Source organism: Macaca nemestrina, chromosome X, assembly GCF_043159975.1.
Source record: "Macaca nemestrina isolate mMacNem1 chromosome X, mMacNem.hap1, whole genome shotgun sequence".
Lineage (NCBI taxonomy): Eukaryota > Metazoa > Chordata > Mammalia > Primates > Cercopithecidae > Macaca > Macaca nemestrina.
In genome coordinates, this window is record NC_092145.1 from 129,951,914 (window position 1) to 129,972,838 (window position 20,925).

At 40.9% G+C, this 20,925-nt stretch overlaps 1 long non-coding RNA gene across 1 annotated transcript in view; it reads left to right on the plus strand.

The window, feature by feature from the left end:
- The first annotated feature begins 717 nt into the window (after window positions 1-717).
- Window positions 718-20,925, plus strand: part of LOC139360615 (uncharacterized) — a 44,472-nt gene continuing 24,264 nt past the window's right edge. The window contains exon 1 of the long non-coding RNA XR_011618119.1: window positions 718-946. This is a non-coding gene — a long non-coding RNA (uncharacterized lncRNA). The remainder of the gene's footprint in view (window positions 947-20,925) is intronic.

Consider the following 20,925-nt stretch of genomic DNA (forward strand, 5'->3'; position numbering starts at 1 on the left):
AATCCCTCGTTGTTGTCAAAGGACAGGGTTAGTCTCCTGTTTAGGAGGACACTTCCTGTATTTGGTCTACCTGGCATTACGTAAAGGTATGGCCTCATAACAGGCTCTCAGCAAATATTTACTTGCTGCTTGACAAGTGTTTTTTCTTCAGTATAATATGTTTTTTTAACCTGGTTTCGACCTAGGTGACAACCTCCACAATGGTTGGTTCATGAGAAAATGGTATCAAAAGAATGAGTGCAGAGTGAGGAGGGTTTGGGGTTGGATTAGGAGTGGAAATTTTGCGTGGCTTTGGACATGTAAATACAGGGAAAGGCAGCTGAGAGACCCACAATTATTGTGTCATTTTCAAGGCAATATAATGAGCTTCTTTCATCTGAATGGAGCTGCTTATGTAATGTGGGCGTGGGTGTTGAGTTGGGGGAATGAATAGGGAGCACGTTCATGCCTTTCTCCAAGCAGACCTATAAGAACATTCCTGTCACCCCCTACCTCTCTCTTCTCTTTTCATTCTACCCACTAAGAGGAAAGACAGGAAGCAGCAAAGTCCACTTCAAATCACACTAAGTAAAAAGCCAAGTATCCTTGTGTACTTAGCATGTTATTTAAATACGTTGCTGCTGATGGTGACATACCCTGAAAAAGTTACATAATCTGGTTGTGAAACGCACAACAAAGAAAGGCAATATCTTCACTGGCAATTGTCTATAAGTTGCACACTGTAGGGACCAAGGGAAAACATTCCCTTCACCCTCTGAAGGTTTGCTGAAAATCACAGACAAAAGGCAGATGCAAATTTATTTGATCATAATTTTACATGAATGTGGGAGCATTCACAATGAAAACTCAAAGATACAGAAGAAACTGTCCATTTTTCTGCTGAGGTTCAACAAAGTACCGATAGCTGTGTAGAAATGTGTTTGGACAAAAACGGTGGGGAAACCTGGTAAGGCCTGTCTGTCTAGATTCTTCTTGGCCTCTGAGCGTGCATTCCTTCCTTCTGGGTATGGGGCAGGTCCCTCTCTGGAGTGGGGGTGTCTCATGACAGTCAAACAAGGTAGATTAGGTAGTTTTTCTTTATGGCCAGTTTCTACACAGAAAGGCAGGGAGAAAGTTAGAGTAATAATTTTAGGTTTTATGGCTGGCTTTGGGAGAAAGGGTTTCTGACTTCTAATTCATTTTGGGGAAGAGGGATTCTAGTTTCTGTAGCTAGCCTTGGGGGAGAATGAGAAGCCAGCAATAGGAGGGCAGGAGAAAGTCAGAGATAACTGCTTCTGAGACCTTCATTTTGGGGTATCATTTTCTGAGACCCTACAACACCTATCTTTTCCTTTGCTCAGAGTTGAAAACCAACTTGCCCATCAGCTTCAGAATTCACAAAAATGGGCACAGCAACTGAAAGACAGGTGTCATTATTCTTTTAAAATCCGAAGAAGGCCAACCCCAATGACTTTTATAAAGCTGTATTTCCTGAGTTAATGGAAAGAAAACTTTAGTATTAGACATTTAATGGTGTCATGCTTTATTTTCTCTTATCCAAATAAGGTTTATTTCATAGCTTATCTTTTTTGTCTGTGTCCTTATTTTTGGAAGTTTTAAGTTTGTAGTACCTTTATCCTGACTACAGATCAAAACCAGTTAAACGCCCTTTAGCGAAGAAGAACATATTGAGAAATCACAAATCATTGCTGTGTTTACATTTCTATTATAAGAGTTAAATATTTGTTTTAAGTAAGGGATTATTGTTACTCTTAGTTGCTTCCTAATGAAGGTTGTTTAGCAAAGCCACTTCAAAGCTGTGAGAACACGAAAATTTTGTATCTTTCTTCATATTTTATAGCAGGAATCAAAGTTCAGTCAGGGCTCCAACTTGCAGAGACCTCCAACTTAGGTTAATAAAGAACTAGTCTTTTATGTGGATTTTGTCGTTGTTGGGCAATATTTAAGGGACTTGCTAATAGTTCTTTGGAAATTAAAGAGTTAGTTGTGGAAGACCAATAGAAGGGCAGGGAAAACATTACTTGGGTGAAGTAGCCTGAAAACTTAGTTCTAAGGCCATAACTTATTAACTGAATGACCCTGGGCAAATCACCTTGCTGAACCGAATTATTGGAATTGCACTGGAATTGAGGAAAAGGTAGCTGAAAAACCCTAACATGGAACAATTAGTATATTGGTCCTGAGCAAGCACTCTGGAATCAGACTGCCTGGGTTCAAATTCCAGCTTGGTTGACTGCTGCATTTGACCTAGAGCAAGTTACTCAACCTTTCCATGTGTAAATTCACTATCTATAAAATGTGGACGAAAATAGTACCTACCACATAGAGTTGTATGGTGAGTAAATGAGCTGGTATATGTAGAGCACATAGGAAGTTCTATTACTTCCAAATGTGAGTTAGTATGCTTACAGTGGTCTTAATATTGAAATCGGTTAATGATCAGTTCACGTACAGAATAATTTGCCACATAGGATGCTTAAATTTTTATGATCATGAAGAAGAAAAAGGCCTTACGGATGACAACCAAAACCATCTACACCCACAGAACTCACTATTTACAATCATTGATGTGACTTTACTACTCCATCCTCCACTGTCTTTATTTTTAAAGTTTTAAAATGTTTAAAAATTTTTATTTTTAAAAAATATTTTATTTGAATTTTGGTGGGTACATAGTAGGTATATATATATTTATGAGGTACATGAGATATTTTGTTACAGGCATGCAATGCATAATAATCACCTCATGGAAAATGGGGTATCCATACCCTCAAGCATTTATCCTTTGTGTTACAAACAATCCAATTCGACTCTTTTAGTGATTTTAAAATGTACAATTAAATTATTATTGACTATAGGCACCTTTTTGTGCTATCAAATACTAGGTTTTATTCACTCTTTCTGTTTTCTGTGTACTCATTAACCATCGGTAACTTGCCCCCACCACCCACCACTATCCTCTCCAGCCTCTAGTAATCATCCTTCCATTCTCTATGTCCATAAATTTCATTGTTTTGACATTTAGATCCTACAAAGAAGTGAGAACCTGCAATGTTTATCTTTCTTTGCTGGGTTTATTTCACTTAGCAGAATGGCCTCCAGTTCTATCCATGTTGTTGCAAATGACAGGATCTCATTCTTTTTTATTGCTGAATAGTACTCCATTGTGTCTAAGTACCACACTTTCTTGATTCATTCCTCTGTTGATGGACACTTAGGTTGTTTCCAAATTCTGGCCATTGTGAACAGTGCTGCAAGAAACATGGGAATGCAGATATCTCTTCAATACTCCAATTTCCTTTCTTGTGAGTAAATACAGTATATCCAGTGGAATTACTGGATGATATGGTAGCTCTATTTTTACTTTTTTGAGGAACCTGCAAACTGTTCTCCATAGTGATTGTACTAATTTATTCCCACCAACATTGTACAAGGGTTCTCTTTTCTCCACATCCCCGCCAGGATTTGTTATTGCCTATCTTTTGGATTAAGCCATTTTAAATGGGGTGAGATGACATCTCATTGTAGTTTTGATTTGCATTTCTCCAATGATCAAAGATGTTGAGCACCTTTTCATATGCCTGTCTGCCATTTGTATGTCTTTTTTTGAGAAATGTCTATTCAAATTTTTTGCCCATTTTAAAATTGGATTATTAGATTTTTCCAGTAGAGTTGTCTGAGCTATTTATTTATTTATTTATTTATTTATTTATTTATTTATTTATTTTGAGACGGAGTCTTGCTCTGTCACCCAGGCTGGAGTGCAGTGGCCGGATCTCAGCTCACTGCAAGCTCCGCCTCCCGGGTTCACGCCATTCTCCTGCCTCAGCCTCCCGAGTAGCGGGGACTACAGGCGCCCGCTGTCTCGCCCGGCTAGGTTTTTTTTTTTTTTTTTTGTATTTTTTAGTAGAGACGGGGTTTCACCGGGTTAGCCAGGATGGTCTTGATCTCCTGACCTCATGATCCGCCCGTCTCGGCCTCCCAAAGTGCTGGGATTACAGGCTTGAGCCACCGCGCCCGGCCTAAACTATTATTCTTACCCAATAATAAGACTCCTAATTGAAAGGCCTGCCTTAAGTCAGATTTCAAACTCTCATAAATATCTTGACTTTCCCCTCCCTGCCCAAGATTCTGTCAAGGTTTCTTTCTTTTACTTCAATAAGAATAAAGTCATCTTTGTCTGATCAACAAGTCATCTTGATGATATTTATGGGAAGCCAGTCTTCCACATGGATTAATGGAATTAGCTCTGGAATTTGAGTTAGAAGAGTTTAAGTCATAGTTCTGCTACTTGGTCCACTAATTTTTAGATACCTCTTCTGTAAAATGTATGTGTATATAAAAGTGCCGGGCCGGGCGCGGTGGCTCAAGCCTGTAATCCCAGCACTTTGGGAGGCCGAGACAGGCGGATCACGAGGTCAGGAGATCGAGACCATCCTGGCTAACACAGTGAAACCCCGTCTCTACTAAAAAATACAAAAAACTAGCCGGGCGAGGTGGTGGGCGCCTGTAGTCCCAGCTACTCGGGAGGCTGAGGCAGGAGAATGGCGTAAACCCGGGAGGCGGAGCTTGCAGTGAGCTGAGATCCGGCCACTGCACTCCAGCCTGAGCGACAGAGTAAGACTCCGTCTCAAAAAAAAAAAAAAAAAAAAAAAAATTAAAAAAATTAAAAGTGCCTAGTATAGTGTGTGATAAAGGATACTTAATAAATGTTTCTTACATTATCCTTACTTTTCTTTTTGGTTACCTGCTGGAGAAGGGAAAGCTGGGGAAATGAGTATACTGTTAGTCTGTTTAAGCCATCATCTTTGGGTAAGTGCTCCTTGGCCACTAGGAACTCACCTTATAAATATAGCTAGTGCTAGTTGAAGACCCTGGGGGATGGGCATACTTCTCTCTGCCAGGGCCACCATAGTTTTCTGAAAGCAGTGCACACAAGACCCAGAGCAAATAGTAACTTTTCATAACTGCAGAGAACTAGTAGCTAATCCTTATGGGCAGAGGGCTGAGGAGGACCAGCACTCAACTACTTTCTATACATAAGAACCTTGTGTGTATGCAGGAGGTGTCCTATGTAGGCATTTCCTAGGCCTTCCAAGGGTTTTCCCCATGAACATAATCTTGCTCACTGGCTCCTCTCTGCTTTCTTTCTCACTTCCTGTGCCAGTTATTGATTCATTGACTCTCAGATCCATATTCACCCTTTTTGCCTGCTATGGGAAAATGGATCTGGGCCTTTTAAATATGCTTCTTTTGCCAGCTGCACAAAGTTCATCTTTGTCAGTAGAAGGTGCTAGAGAGACGTTGTAGGAGAAAAGTATTTCATTTCATGCTCTGGTATGCTTGCTCAGGCACTCTCCTGTAGGGCTCTGGGCTTCTCCAGTGTAGACAGTTTCTCCAGTCCCCAGTCCCCACAGTGCACAGATGCCAGCAGCATGTAGTGTCCAGCAGCTTCACCTGGCCCCCATCTTGGGTGGTTTTGTAGTAGAGTGCCTCTCATGAGAAACCTCCCTGCAAACATCTTCTTGGGAATCCTTGATGATGGATTTTGTTTTTCTAGCAAGTTAACAGAAGGTGGGTTTCTAGCATTAAAGTATTAAATTTCAACAAATTGATTTTTAAAAATATAATTGACTTTTATTAGTAATTTATGAACTGGGCATCATCCAGTCTACAAAATAGACAGAAATTCCACTGGGCATAGCAGAGCAGTCAGTTTTTGTAAGATAACTTTGGCGGGAACAAGGAAGCAGCATAGTGCAAAAGGTGAATTGGTTAACAACAGGTTACTTTTCTTGTATGAGTTAAAGCAGAGGGGATTTTCTTATCCTGCAGGCTCAGGTTGCCTTGGCCCCTTTTGGTTGGTTGCTCTGAATCTCCTGTTTTTGTTTTAGAAAACTGGCCCATTTGGGAATTTGGCTCTCATTTCTTTCCTGATTTCTTGGAAGGTCAAATCTTACAAGTAAAGAGCTTAGGTTTCAGTTTGATTATATCGAACCTTAGCATGAGTGACTCCATTTTGGGCTGGTTTATTGGGGTATAGTACATCAGCTCTGTCCAAATCAATTGCCTTCCATAAATTTTATTTAACACCAGCAAATTCTGCTGGTGAGGCACCACAACTTCTCTGTCAGTGAGTCATAACCATGACTTGCTGACGAGGTCTGGATCTCATCCCTGGGTGAGGTAATCTTCCTTGGGAACTCTATTTTGGGACCTGGTCTGTTTACTTCTGTATCTGCTATTCTTATATTCTGTAGTGTTCTCCTTACCTTTTACTAGGCAGTCTCTCATTTCTCCAATCCTCTGTTATAGTTAATAATTGTTTTTTGTTGTTGTTTTGCTTTGTTTTGTCTTGTTTTGTTTTTTTGAGATGGAGTCTCACTCTGTCACCCAGGTTGGAGTGCAGTGGTGCAATCTGGGTTCACTGCAACCTCTGCCTCCCAGGTTCAAGTGATTCTCATGCCTCAGTCTCCCAAGAAACTGGGATTACAGGTACCTGCCACCACCCCCAGCTACTCTTTTTTTAAATTTTATTTATTTATTTATTTTTTGAGATGGAGTCTTGCTCTGTTGCCCAGGCTGGAGTGCAATGGCGTGATCTCAGCTCACCGCAACCTCCGCCTCCTGGGTTCAAGTGATTCTCCTGTCTCCGCCTCCCGAGTAGCTGGGATTACAGGCATGTGCCACCATGTATGGCTAATTTTGTATTTTTAGTAGAGACAGGGTTTCTCCATGTTGATCAGGCTGGTCTCAAACTCCTGATCTCAGGTGATCCACCCACCTCGGCCTCCCAAAGTGCTGGGATTACAGGTATGAACCGCCACGCCTGGCTACTTTTTATTTTTAGTAGAGACAGGGCTTCACCATGTTGGCCAGGCTGGTCTCGAACTTCTGACCTCAAGTGATCTGCCCACTTTGGCCTCCCAAAGTGGTGAGATAACAGGCGTGAGCCACTGTGCCTGGCCAATAATTGTTTATAATAACATTTCTTTGTGTATTTTTCCCCTGATTGAACCCAAACTGATATGCTTCTCAAGCCATTTCTTTATCTTATCCTCTTTGATTTAATGTGGTGTACCAGGCTGTTCTTGCATTGCTATAAACAAATACCTGAGACTGGGTAATTTATAACGAAAAGAGGTTTAATTTGCTCATGGTTCTGCAGGCTTTACAGGAAGCATGCTGCTGGCATCTGCTTGGTTTCTAGAGAGGCCTCAGGGAGCTTTTACTCATGTTGGAAGGTGAAGCAGGAGCAGACATTTCACAGAGCGAAAGCAGGAGCAAGAGAGAGATAGAGCCGGGGGAAGTGCCAAAGACTTCTAAATGACCAGATCCCCTGTAAACTCAGAGCAAGAGCTCATTTTATCACCAAGGGGGTGGCCCAAGCAATTCTTGAGGGATCTGCCCTAGGATCCAAACACCTCTCACTAGGCCCCACCTCCTACACTGAGGATTACATTTCAACAAGAGATTTGGGCCAGGATAAACATCCAAACTATATCACTGGGAAAGGAGACAAGGCCCTGCCCTAAGTATTTGCCAAATCCCCCATTAGAAATAACTAAATCACAGTACTCATCGGTCTTTTCTGGAGCTTTGGAGATTTTGTAGCTTCAAGTACCCCTAATTTCAATGTTTTTTTCTCCTCCTTCCAGTCACCACTGCTCCAAGGCAGACAGTTTCAGAGCCTTGTAGTCTGTATTATGGAAAGAGCATCATAGGGAAGGGGGGCATAAAGAAGAGGGGCTCTAGTTGATCTTCTAGAGAATTTGAGAGCAAACACATCCTGCCTTCACAGAAATTAATTTTCTTTGAAAACTTCCTCTACAAGAGGCAAAAGACCCAGTTATATAAGAAAAATCCATTGTTCCTTTTATTTCCTTTTATTTATTGGGAGCTAGAACCCTGTCTGAATTACGTTAAAAGAGCATTTTGGGCCGGGTGCAGTGGCTCATGCCTATAATCCCAGCACTTTGGGAGGCTGAGGCGGGTGGATCATGAGGTCAGGAGTTTGAGACCAGCCTGGCCAACATGGTGAAACTGTGTCTTTACTAAAAATACAAAAATTAGCTGGGCGTGGATGCGTGCGCCCGTAATCCCAACTACTTGGGAGGCTGAGGCAGGAGAATCTCTTGAACCCGGGAGGCGGAGGTTGCAGTGAGCCGAGATTGCGCCATTGCACTCCAGCCTTTTTGAGACTTCGTCTTAACAAAAAAAAAAAAAAAAAAAAAAAGAGCATTTTGCCTTCTTTCAGCCATAATTTACATTACAAGGCATGATACATTATCTGGTAATGTCCGGTCACAATGATTTCAATCTCCTTCTTCATGTGCTGTGTGTGTATTTCCCTGTTTTTTAAATTTAAATGAAACAATCTCAAACTTCAAAAAATAAGACAGGCTACTAACAAAATACATTTAGAAATAATTTATGAAATTGAGAATAAACAGCATTTATTTATAAAATTGCTTCCCCTTTCTGTACTAACTTTTTACTCGATTGAAGTTATTTTTACATTCTTTTAACCCACAAGGCAGCTGCTATTTGACCATGTCCCTCATTCTGTTCATTACTTATGAGTGTTTGTAATCCTCTCCTGCATCTTCCATTCCAAGGCAACCACTGATCTGTTTTCTGCTGCTATTGATTAGTAAGCATATTCTAGAATTTTATGGAAATGGAATCATACAGCATGCACTCATTTTTGTTTGACCTTTATCACACAGAAAAATTATTTTGAGGTCCATCCATGTTGTATGTGTCAGGCCCCTGAGCCCAAGCCAAACCATCATATCCCCAGTAACCTGCACGTATACATCCAGATGGCCTGAAGCAACTGAAGATCCACAGAAGTGAAAATAGCTTAACTGATGACATTCCACCATTGGTGATTTGTTTCTGCCCCACCTTAACTGACCAATGTACTTTGTAATCTCCCCCACCCTTAAGAAGGTTCTTTATAATCTTCCCCACCCTTAAGAAGGTTCTTTGTAATTCTCCCCACCCTTGAGAATGTACTTTGTAAGATCTGCCCCCTGCCCCCAAAACATTGCTCTTAACTGCACCGCCTATCCCAAAACCTATAAGAACTAATGATAATCTCACCACCCTTTGCTGACTCCTTTTTCGGACTCAGTCCACCTTCACCCAGGTGAAATAAACAGCCTTGTTGCTCACACAAAACCTGTTTGGGGGTCTCTTCACACGGATGCGTAAAACAGTATGCACTGCTAATCCATTCCTTTTTCAGTTCAGCAAATGTATTTCTCAGTTCCAAGATTTGTTTTTATTTTAAATTATTTCAATCTCTTTGTTAAATTTCCCTGATAAGTTTCTGAATTGCTTTTCTCTGTTATCTTAGAGGTCACCGAGTTTCCTTGAAGCTACTATTTTGAATTCTTGGTCAGAGAGATCACATACCATCATCTTGTTAGGGTCAGTTACTGGTTCCTTGTTTTGTCCATTTGGAGAGGTCATGGTTCCCTGTTTGCTGTTGCTTCCAGTGTATGTCTTTGCATTGAAGGATGAGTTATTTATTCCAGTCTTCTCTGTCTGACTTTTTTTTTTTTTTTTTAATTAGATATATTTGCTTAGAGGTTGTTTACTGCTAGGTCACTGCCTCCTTTTAGCTCTAGGTGGTGCTTGAAGCTCAGGTTCACCTTTGCTCTAGTAAACAATCAGAGCACTGCCCAACCCAAATCGGGGAGGTCCTAAAGGGGATAGCCCAGCATTTTGGGAAGGCTATCTAGTGGTTCATGCCCAGGGGATCTATAGGATGAACCTCCTACAGCATGGTGATACTGAGCAGCCACTCTGATTTGGCGTCTCCTGCTTATGAGTTTTCAGGTCTGGGAATGGTAGTCCTGCCTCCCGCCTTTGTCACTGCCTGTCCTCAGGATTATTTTTCCCTTCAGGCATTCGCGATGCTTCTGGTGGGTTAAGGCAGAAACATCCTGCCCAGGAACCCAAGATGGTGGGGAAGTTGATTGTGCACCTCAATCTTACTTTTTCCAGTGTAGAAACAGTGAGTTGGGGGAAAACTTTCTATGCACTTGGTGCCAGGCAGAATGGGGCAAGGGCACTGTGGATGTTGAAGTTTGATTCTCTTACCGTCGGCTTAGAGTTTTTTACTTCTCTGCTGCCCTGGAAACAGTCTCATCTTCATATATAAGATCTAGGATGTTTCTGGTGATAATCTTGGCAATGTATATTTGTTTTTGGTTTTCTGTGGGGAGGAGAATGAAGTGAATTTGCTTCTATATCATCATTTTGGAACAAGGAGTCCCAATCCTTTTTATGGTTTAGTAGTATTCCATTGCATGATACATCACAACTTTTTTTTTTTTTTTTGAGATGGGGGTCTCTCTGTGTTGCTCAGACTGGTCTCAAACTCCTGGGCTCAAGCTATCCTCCCACTTCAGCCTCCTGAGTAGCTGGGATTAGAGGCACACACCACTATGCCTGGCTTACATAATTTTTATTCATTCACTTGTTGATGGATATTTGCGAAGTTTCCGGGTTTTGGCTACTGACAAGTAAAGCTGCTATGAACATTTGTATACAAATCTTGTGTATGTATGCTTTGATTTCTCTTTCGATGAGCAAATACTTAGGTATATGTTTAACTATTTAATAAACTGCACAATTGTTTTCTGAAGTGGTTGTACCATTTTACATTTCCACCAGAAATGCATAAGAGTTTCAGTTGTTCCACATTCTCACCAACACTTGGTATGATCAGTCATTTTAGTTTTAGACATTCTAATAGGTGTGTAGCAGTTGCTCATTGTGATTTTAATTTGCATTTCCCTTTACTAATGATGTCGAATCATCTGTTAATGTGCTTATTTGACATCCATATATCTTCTTTGGTGAGGTGTCTATTGAAAATTTTCGCCCACTTTTAATTGAGTTGCTTCCTTTATATATTCTGGATACTAGTTCTTTAACAGATATGCAATTTGCATACATATTATCCCAATCTGTGGTTTGTCTTTTTATTCTCTCAGTATTTTTTTGAGGAGTGAAAGTTCTTAATTTGGTCGAAGTCCAATTTTCATTTCTTTTATTATATGTATCATGGTTTTGATGTTGTATCTAAGAAATCACTACCAAACCCAATGTAACAAAGATTTCCTCTTATTTTTTTTTCTAGAAGTTGTACAGTTACAGACTTTACCTTTGGGTCTCTGATATATTTTTAGTTAATTTTGTATATACCGCAAAGCGTGAATTTAAGTTTGCTTTTTCGAATATGGTTGAATATCCACCTGTTCCAGCACTTGTTGAATAGACTAGCTTTTCTCTGCTGAATTGCCATTGTACCTTTGTAAAAAGCCAATTGACTATATTGATATGGATCTACTTATGGATTCCCTATTCTGATCAACTGACCTATTTATCAATCCTTACACCAACACCAACTGCAACTTTATAGAGTAGCTTACTCTTATCCTCAGTGTATATGTTCCAAGACCCCCAGTGGATGCCTGAAACCATGGATGGTACCAAACCTCATCTATACTATGTTTTTTCCTATGCATATAAAACTATGATAATGTTTAATTTATAAATTAGGCAAAATAAGAGATTAATAACAATACTAATACAGTAGAATGATTATAATAATATACTCTAATAGAAGCTGTGTGAATGTGGTCTCTCTCAAAATATCCCTTTTTAAAAGTTTTATTTTATTTTTAATTGACACACCATAATTGTATTTGTGGGATACAATGTGATATTTTGATACATGTATATTCAAAATATCTTCTTGTACTGTATACATCCTTCTTCTCTGGCATATCTGAATTGCTGGCATCACTACTCTTGTACTTTAGGGCCATTATTAAGTAAAATAAAGGTTACTTGAACACAAGTACTGCCATACCATGACAGTCAATCTGATAACTGAGATGAATACTAAATGACTAATAGGTGGGTGGTGTATACACAGCATGGATACACCGAAAAAAGAAATGATTCACATCCTTGGCAGGAAGGCACAAGGTTTTATCATGCTACTCATAATGATGTGCAATTTAAAACTTATGAATTCTTCATTTCTGAAATCTTCCATTTAATATTTTTGGACCATGGTTGACTGCAGGTAACTAAAACCACAGAAAGCAAAACCATGGATAAGGGGTCACTACTGAAGTCAAGTAATATAAGTCCTCCAACTTGTAGGAGTTGGAGGACCCCTACAAATCAAGTAATATAAGTCCTCGAACTTGTTTCCTATTTTTCAAAGATATTTGAGACATTCTAGGTTCTTTGCATTTCCACATTAATTTTATAATCATCTTGTTAAGCTTTAAAGACAATCATGCTGACATCTTATTTGGGTTTGCTTCAAATAGACATCTTCACAATATTGAGTCTTTCAATCAATGAACATGGTGTAGTTCTCCATTTATTTAGGTCTTCTTCAATTTATCTCAGCAATGTTTTTCAGTTTTCAGTGTGTAGGTATCACATGCACTTTGTCAGGTTTATCTTCAAGTATTTTATATATATATACATACTTGAGATAGGTCTCACTCTATTGCCCAGGCTGGAGTGCAGTGGTGTGATTATGGCTCACCACAGCCTTGACCACCTGCGCTCAGGTGATCCTCCCATCTCAGCCTTCCAAGTAGCTGGGACTACAGGTGCACACCGCCACACTAGGCTAATTTTTTTTGGATTATTTTGTAGAGATGGGGTTTCGCCATGTTGTCCAGGCTGATCTCGAACTCCTGGGCTCAAGTGATTTGCCTGCCTTGGCCTCCCAAAACGCTGGGATTACAGACATGATAGTATTTTATATTTTTGTTGTCACTGTAAAAGATATTGTTATAATTTATAATTTAAATTTCCCATTTTCATTGCTAGTATATAGAAAACACAATCTATTTTTCATTATTTATCTTGTATCCTACAACTTCGCTAAACTCACTTATTCTAGTATCTTTCTTGTAGATTTCACAGGACTTTCTGCGTAGACAGGAATGTCATTTGTGAATAAAGACAGTTTTATTCTTCCCTTACAATATGAATGCCTTTCATTTTTGCCCTATTTCACTGGCTGCAGCTTCCAGTACAATTTTGAATAGAATTGGTGAGAGTGGATCCTTGCCTTGTTCCTAATCTTAGGGGGAAAACATTCAGTCTTTCACCATTAAGTGTGAGGTTAACGGTAGGTTTCTCATAAATGCCTTTTATTAGGTTGAGGAGGTTCCCTTCTATTCCTAGTCTGGTGAGAGTTTTATTGATTAAGTTTTGAATGCTAAACCCATCTTGCATTCCTGGGATGAACCCCACTTGTTCATGATGTATTTTCCATTTTATATATAATTGGATTCAATTGCCTGGGGCAATTATAGAGCTCACTTAGTTTTTTTCTTGTTTCTCAGCGATTATTGTTCATTGCCCAATGTCCAATGTCTTGAAAACTGCTGTTTTACAGTTTTGTCCCTGTAAATTTGGTCCCCATTACTCCATCTTGACTAGAAGCAGAAGTTCAAATGTTGCATTATCAACGTGAACTCTGGAGAAACTGTGATTTAAAAAAACTGTCTTTTCTGAATCATAAGCCAAAATAATGTGTATGTTTCCACACTAAATAGCGATAACAGAGACTCAGAAATGCAGCAAATAGAAATGGAAATCCAAGGCTCAAGAGGCATCTGTAAGTTTGAGAAAGTTTGCTATTTTATTTAAACAGCAAATTAAACATATTTTGTAAGGTTAGCAGAAACAGCTCTTTTTAAAATGATATTCATAATTTCTATTCGAAGAAAAGAAATCACTAGCAAGTGTGTATACACACACAGAGGAATGGGGAAGCCGTGAAATTAAAATTTTTTTAAAAAAGCAACCTTTACATCAATTGGCCTAGCTCATGCAGAGATCCTTTAAATTGAACCTAGGCATGTTATGCCCAGACCATTTATTCCCCGAAGAAGACCACCAGAGTCCAGAGTCAAAGCTAAGCAGCAAGGATCTTTATTACAGGTTCGAACCTGGAACTCTCCCTCGCTCGTGAAACGAGACGGGCAGGAGAGCTCCCCCACTGAGCTCCGAGCAGTGTTATATAGTCTAAGAAAAGTGGGCATAGAGTTATTATACAAATCAGATATATGATTGGCTAGTGTTTGAACAAGGCGATTTGGCTAACTATGATTGGTTCCCGCCATTTCTGATATTTTGGTTCAAACTTTGAGGCGGGAGAGCAGGTTTATGGCAGCAAGAGTTTATCTTACTTAAACACGTCTTGTGACCTTGCCTCAGAACTTACAAAATCTCTGGTATGTGCAAAACAAAATCTCTGGTACGTGCAGAAAACCAGGTACTCACAGAACTTACGAAATCTCTGGTATGTGCAAAGATTAGAGAGCAGAACAAGGGTGTAGCGGGTGGGGGGCGGGTACACATCTATCTTTGTGTCCTTTCAGGCACTCCAAAAAGAAAATCAATCAAGAGTGGTATCTTCTTATAGGTTAAAAAGACATTCAATATTCATAGAATTGCTTCTCTGCAAAACTTTATTTATTTATTTATTTATTTAGAGACAGAGTCTCGCTCTGTCACCCAGGCTGGAGTGCAGTGGTGCAATCTCGGCTCACTGCAAGCTCCGCCTCCTGGGTTCACGCCATTCTCCTGCCTCAGCCTCCCAAGTAGCTGGGACTACAGGTGCCCGCCACCACACCCGGCTAAGTTTTTGTTTTTGTATTTTTAGTAAAGACAGGGTTTCACCGTGTTAGCCAGGATGGTCTCCATCTCCAGACCTCGTGATCAGCCCGCCTCAGCCTCCCAAAGTGCTGGGATTACAGGCGTGAGCCATCGCGCCCGGCCAAAACTTTAACTTTAAAGATAAGTATACTTGTTATTAGTTATCCCACAAGTTCTGGAATACTTTGAGAATATATTCCAATTTTTGTGATTCTTATTTCTTATTAATTTACAAGGGGAAGTTAAACCTTTTTAGCAGAAGTGGTGGTTCCAGTAACATCTGGTGTTTATAAAGAGTAGCTTGTGGGTGGGGACTATGTCTCCCTAATTTGTCAGTAGTTCAATACTGCATTGAAAAACAAATTGAAGTGGCCTAAAAGCTATAATTTTAAGAATTATGTTAGCCGATTTGAGCTTTGGATCCATTGTTCTGGAGTATTGATTTTCTTTTCCCAGGGATCTTAATTCAGTTTAGTTTTACTTTTCAATGAATTATTTGTTCATTCATATAATGGTGCTTTGAGAGAGGATTTGATATACTGTTTCAGAATCTATTCAAAGGCTCAGATCCAGCAGGAACAAAACACTGCTACAAGGACTTCCTCTAGACACACCTCTTTTCACCTCTGCAGCAATTCACTTTTCACACTATGGACTGGGCTCCCTTTGAGTAACCAATAAATCACAAAAGGTGTGTGTAAACTGTTTTTGTTTCAGTTATACCCGACTGTCTTATTAGGCATAGATCCAAGTGCAGGCTACAATCACGATTTTTTTTTTTTTTTTTTGAGACAGAGTCTCGCTCTGCCGCCCAGGCTGGAGTGCAGTGGCCAGATCTCGGTTCACTGCAAGCTCCACATCCCGGGTTCACGCCATTCTCCTGCCTCAGCCTCCCGAGTATCTGGGACTACAGGCGCCCGCCACCTCGCCCGGCTAGTTTTTTGTATTTTTTAGTAGAGACGGGGTTTCACCGTGTCAGCCAGGATGGTCTCGATCTCCTGACCTCATGATCCGCCCATCTCGGCCTCCCAAAGTGCTGGGATTACAGGCTCGAGCCACCGCGCCCGGCCGATTTTCTTTTTTTTGAGATGGAATTTTGCTCTTGTTGCCCAAGCTGGAGTGCAATGGTGCGATCTCCGCTCACTGCAACCTCCGTCTCCTGGGTGTCATGCGTGTCCGTGTGAAGAGACCACCAAACAGGCTTTGTGTGAGCAATAAAGCTTTTTAATCACCTGGGTGCAGGCGGGCTGAGTCCCAAAAGAGTCAGCGAAGGGAGATAAGGGTGGGACCATTTTATAGGATTTGGGTAGGTAAAGGAAAATTACAGTCAAAGGGGGGTTGTTCTCTGGCGGGCCGGAGTGGGGGTCACAAGGTGCTCAGTGGGGGAGCTTTTTGAGCCAGGATGAGCCAGGAAAATGAATTTCACAAGATAATATCATCGCTTAAGACAAGGACCGGCCATTTTCACTTCTTTTGTGGTGGAATGTCATCAGTTAAGTCGAGGCAGGGCATTTGCACTTCTTTTGTGATTCTTCAGTTACTTCAGGCCATCTAGGCGTATACATGCAAATCACAGGGAATGCGATGGCTTGGCTTGGGCCCAGAGGCCTGACATTGGGTTCAAGTGATTCTCCTCCCTCATCCTCCCAAGTAGCTGGGATTATAGGTGCCTGCCACCATGCCCGGCTAATTTTTGTACTTTTAGTAGAGACGGGGTTTCACCCTCTTGGTCAGGCTGGTTTCGAACTTTTGACCTCAGGTGATCCGCCCACCTCGGCCTCCCAAAGTGCTGGGATTACAGGAGTGAGCCACCGCACCCAGCCTTACAATCATGATTTTTTAAATCTTAAATTTCATCTCCTAATTTAAGATTTCATCTCTTTTGAATAAAATAAAATCTCAGCTACTGGAGTACATTAATTAATGCACCACTTCATATACATAACAGTTTCCCATGTCAGTCTGAAATCCGACTTACATTTTCCTTCAAAACACTTTCCATTTTTTCCAAAATTTAATTATCTATGGAGCAGCTAAATCTCTGCTCCAAAGACCATTAGTAGAATGTCAATGTAATTTAAAGAGGTATTAATAAGATAGCATACCTTAAATTCTGGTTTCACATTGAACTGAATTTAAATATTGGTTTTATTAATTACCAGCTGCAGGACTGTTCCTCAGTTTCCTCTTTTTGTTGCTGGGGGGAGACAGGGTCTCACTCTGTCACCCAGGCTGGAGTGCAGTGGTGCTATCATGGCTCACTGCAGCCTCTACCTCCTAGGCTCAGGCAATCCTCCCACTCAGCCTCCTGAGCAGCTGGGACTACAGGCATGCACCACCATGCCCGGGTAATTTTATTTTTTTGTATAGATGAGGTCTTGCTATGTTGCCCAGGCTGGTCTCAAACTCCTGGACTCAAGCAATCCTCCTGCCTCAGCCTCCCAAAGTGCTGGGATTATAGGTGTGAGCCACCGTGTGTGGCCTGGTTTTCTCTCTCTCTTTTTTTTTTTTTTTTTTTTGGAGAAGGAGTCTCACTGTGTCACCCAGGCTGGAGTGCAGTGGCACAATCTCGGCTCACTGCAACCTCTGCCTCCAGGGTTCAAGTGATTCTCTTTCCTCAGCCTTCCAAGTATCTGGGATTATAGGCGCCCGCCACCACACCCTGCTAATTTTCGTATTCTTAGTAGAGATGGAGTTTCACCATGTTGGTTAGGCTGGTCTTGAACTCCTGACCTCAGGCGATCCGCCCTCCTCGGCCCACCAAAGTGCTGGGATTACAGGCATGAGCCATCGCACCCGGCCAGTTTTCTCTTTTTTTTTTTTTTTTTTTTTTTTTTTTTGAGACGGAGTCTCACGCTGTTGCCCAGGCTGAAGTGCAGTGGCGCGATCTCGGCTCACTGCAAGCTCCGCCTCCCGGGTTCCCGCCATTCTCCTGCCTCAGCCTCCTGAGTAGCTGGGACTACAGGCGCCCGCCACCGCGCCCGGCTAATTTTTTGTATTTTTAGTAGAGACGGGGTTTCACTGTGGTCTCGATCTCCTGACCTTGTGATCCGCCCGCCTCGGCCTCCCAAAGTGCTGGGATTACAGGCTTGAGCCACCGCGCCCGGCCCAGTTTTCTCATTTTTAAAAATGGGATAAAGGCTGGGCACCATGGCTCATGCCTCTAATCCCAGCATTTTGGGAGGCTGAGGCAGACGGATCACCTGAGGTCAGGAGTTTGAAATCAGCTTGGCCAACAGGGTGAAACCCTATCTCTACTAAAAATACAAAAATAAGCCTGGCGTGTTGGCGCATGCCTGTAATCCCAGCTACTGGGGAGGCTGAGGCAGGAAAATCATTTGAGCCCAGGAGGCAGAAGCTTCAGTGAGCCGAGACTGCGCCACCGCACTCCAGCCTGGGCGACAGAGCAAGACTCTGTCTCCAAATAAATAAACAAAAATTAAAATGGGATAAGATTAGTATCTAACTCATAGGGTCGTGGAAGAGAGTAAATGAAATAAAACATATAAAGGGTGTAGTACTGTGCCCAACACATGGCAAATGCTTCACAAGTTGCTGTTTTTGCCTCAGATTAAAACCACTGGGAATGTTTTCAGTGGAGTGTAGAGTTTCTTTTTAAAAAAGATAGAAAATTTGGCCGGGCGCGGTGGCTCAAGCCTGTAATCCCAGCACTTTGGGAGGCCGAGATGGGCGGATCACGAGGTCAGGAGATCGAGACCATCCTGGCTAACCCGGTGAAACCCCGTCTCTACTAAAAAATACAAAAAAAAAAAAAAAAAACCTAGCCGGGCGAGACGGCGGGCGCCTGTAGTCCCAGCTACTCGGGCGGCTGAGGCAGGAGAATAGCGTGAACCCGGGAGGCGGAGCTTGCAGTGAGCAGAGATCCCGCCACTGCACTCCAGCCTGGGCAACAGAGCAAGACTCCCTCTCAAAAAAAAGAAAAAAGAAAAAAAAAAAAAATTTCTGATTTTGAGGGCTTCAATATTTAAAGGGGAAAAGCAGGCTGGAGGGGAAAGAGGGAGGGCATGGTCACATGACTGAATTTACATATTGCAAAAGAACAGGAGCAGGTAGGGGAATAGAATAGTCAATTATGTATTTGTCTAACGCTTAGTAAATTGGCGCTTTACATAAGATAAGCTGAACATGGAGTAGTTACCTGTGGAGATATTTAACCTTGTATGTGTAGCTATTTGCTTTGAAACAAAAGGAAAGGCAGTTTCCTGCATGACTCAACTTTTAGTTTAATTTTTTCCTTTGGCAGAGTGAATTGGGTTTCCAAGATTTTATTTTCCCAAAATAAAATATTGCACCCAAAGTACATGACACAATCTGATTTTATTTTCCCAAATCTAATTTTATTTTCCCAAAATAAAATATTGCACCCAAAGTACATGACACAATCTAATTTCATGTGGCCAACAATAACTTTCACATTGAGCATATGAGAAATCCAGGGAGACTCATGGCATAGACTGTGATATAAATAGAATCCTTAAGTTGTGAAGTGTACCCACCTATACATGGACTAAATCTGTTTTTATGAGATCATCACTGACTCCATATTGAGCATATTAAGGAACCCAGAAACATCTATGGAATAGGGTGTAATATGAATGGTCTGCCTTCAGCTGTGTAATGCACCCAACTGTATATACAGTAAGTCTACTTTCATGGAGTCATCACTCCCTTCCACACTAAGCAAATTAGGAATTCAGAAAGATCCCTAGCATAGACTGTGGTGTGATTGCTGCCTCCTTGATTTGTGTAGTTCTCTCAACCATGCATAGACTAGGTCTACTTTGATATGACCATCTCTAAATCACATTCACATATGAATAAATCTGAATAATTTATGATATATACTGTGCTATAAATGGCAGCCCTTCCGTTGTGCAATGGAACAATCTCTACATGGTGGACCTGTTCTCTATATTTATCCATTCTTTTTTCTTCTTTGAATTTTCAAGTACAGATTCCCTGAATTTTAGCTGAAGAAATGATCACCAAAATAAAGACAACATTTCTCAGCCATTTTTGTAACAAATTGTGGCTATGTAACTACATTCTAGACCATGTGTATAAGGCATGTGAAACTTCCAGGAAGCGTCTTCAAAGTGAAGTAGATACTTTTCCAGAAAATTTGAATGAGACTGGATAGTTGAGGCTAAGAAGTCATATTCGGACATGAAGTGGAAGCTATGTGTGGAGGATAGTAGAGCAACAAACTGGAATGGGCCTGTTTCTTAATGATTGGAGGGTTACTATGCCAGTCCTGGGTTGCTGCCTTTCACTACTTACTTGAGAACTATCTTGTTTATAAGCCACTCCTTCATGTAAGATGTGAGTCCAATGTAGCCATTCCAAATCCCAACTGTTAGGGTTATTTTTCTGTGTCAACTTGGCCAGGCTGTTATGCTCAGTTGTTGGTCAAATGCCAATCTAGATGTTGCTGTGAGGTTATTTTTTTAGATGTGATTGATATTTAAATCAGTAGATTTGAGTAAACAGATTACCTTCCATAATGTGGGTGGGCCTCATCCAATTAGTTGAAGGCCTTAAGAGAAAAGACGGGAAGTCCACTGAAGAAGAAGGAATAATGCTTCCAGATTGCCTTCAGACTCAGGACATCAACTTCTTGCTGGTATTTCCAGTCTGATCTGTGGGTTTGGGTCTTTTCAGCCCCCGCAATCACATGAGGCAATTCCTTAAAATGAATCTTACCATCTCTGTCTTTCTCCTTCTGTCTTTCCGTGTGTGTGTATACACACGTTCTGTTTTTCTGAAGAATCCTGACTAATCCATCAACTAATTCAGTTTTCGGTTTATTTTAGTTCATATATTCTCTTCTACTTCAAAGACCGCCTGCTTAAAAACTATAAATAAATGTTGCAGAAACCAGCTATGAGCCAACAGTGTAACTTTCAGACAAGTGATTTTATACGTCTAAAATTAGGTACAAATAATTAGGCAATAATACTCTGCCTTTATCACAGAACTATTTTGAGGACAAAACAGCTGTGTTTGGAAAACAGAGGCAAAAAAAGCACTTTAAAAAATATAAAAGACTATAATTCTTGATATCCAGAATGAGTTATATATCAACTGTCGTGCTTAACAACTTACTCAACAGCTAAAAAGAACAGACTTTGCAGCTTGTAAAGAAATATGACTCAATTTTCAAGTCAAGCACTTCAAACAGAACTT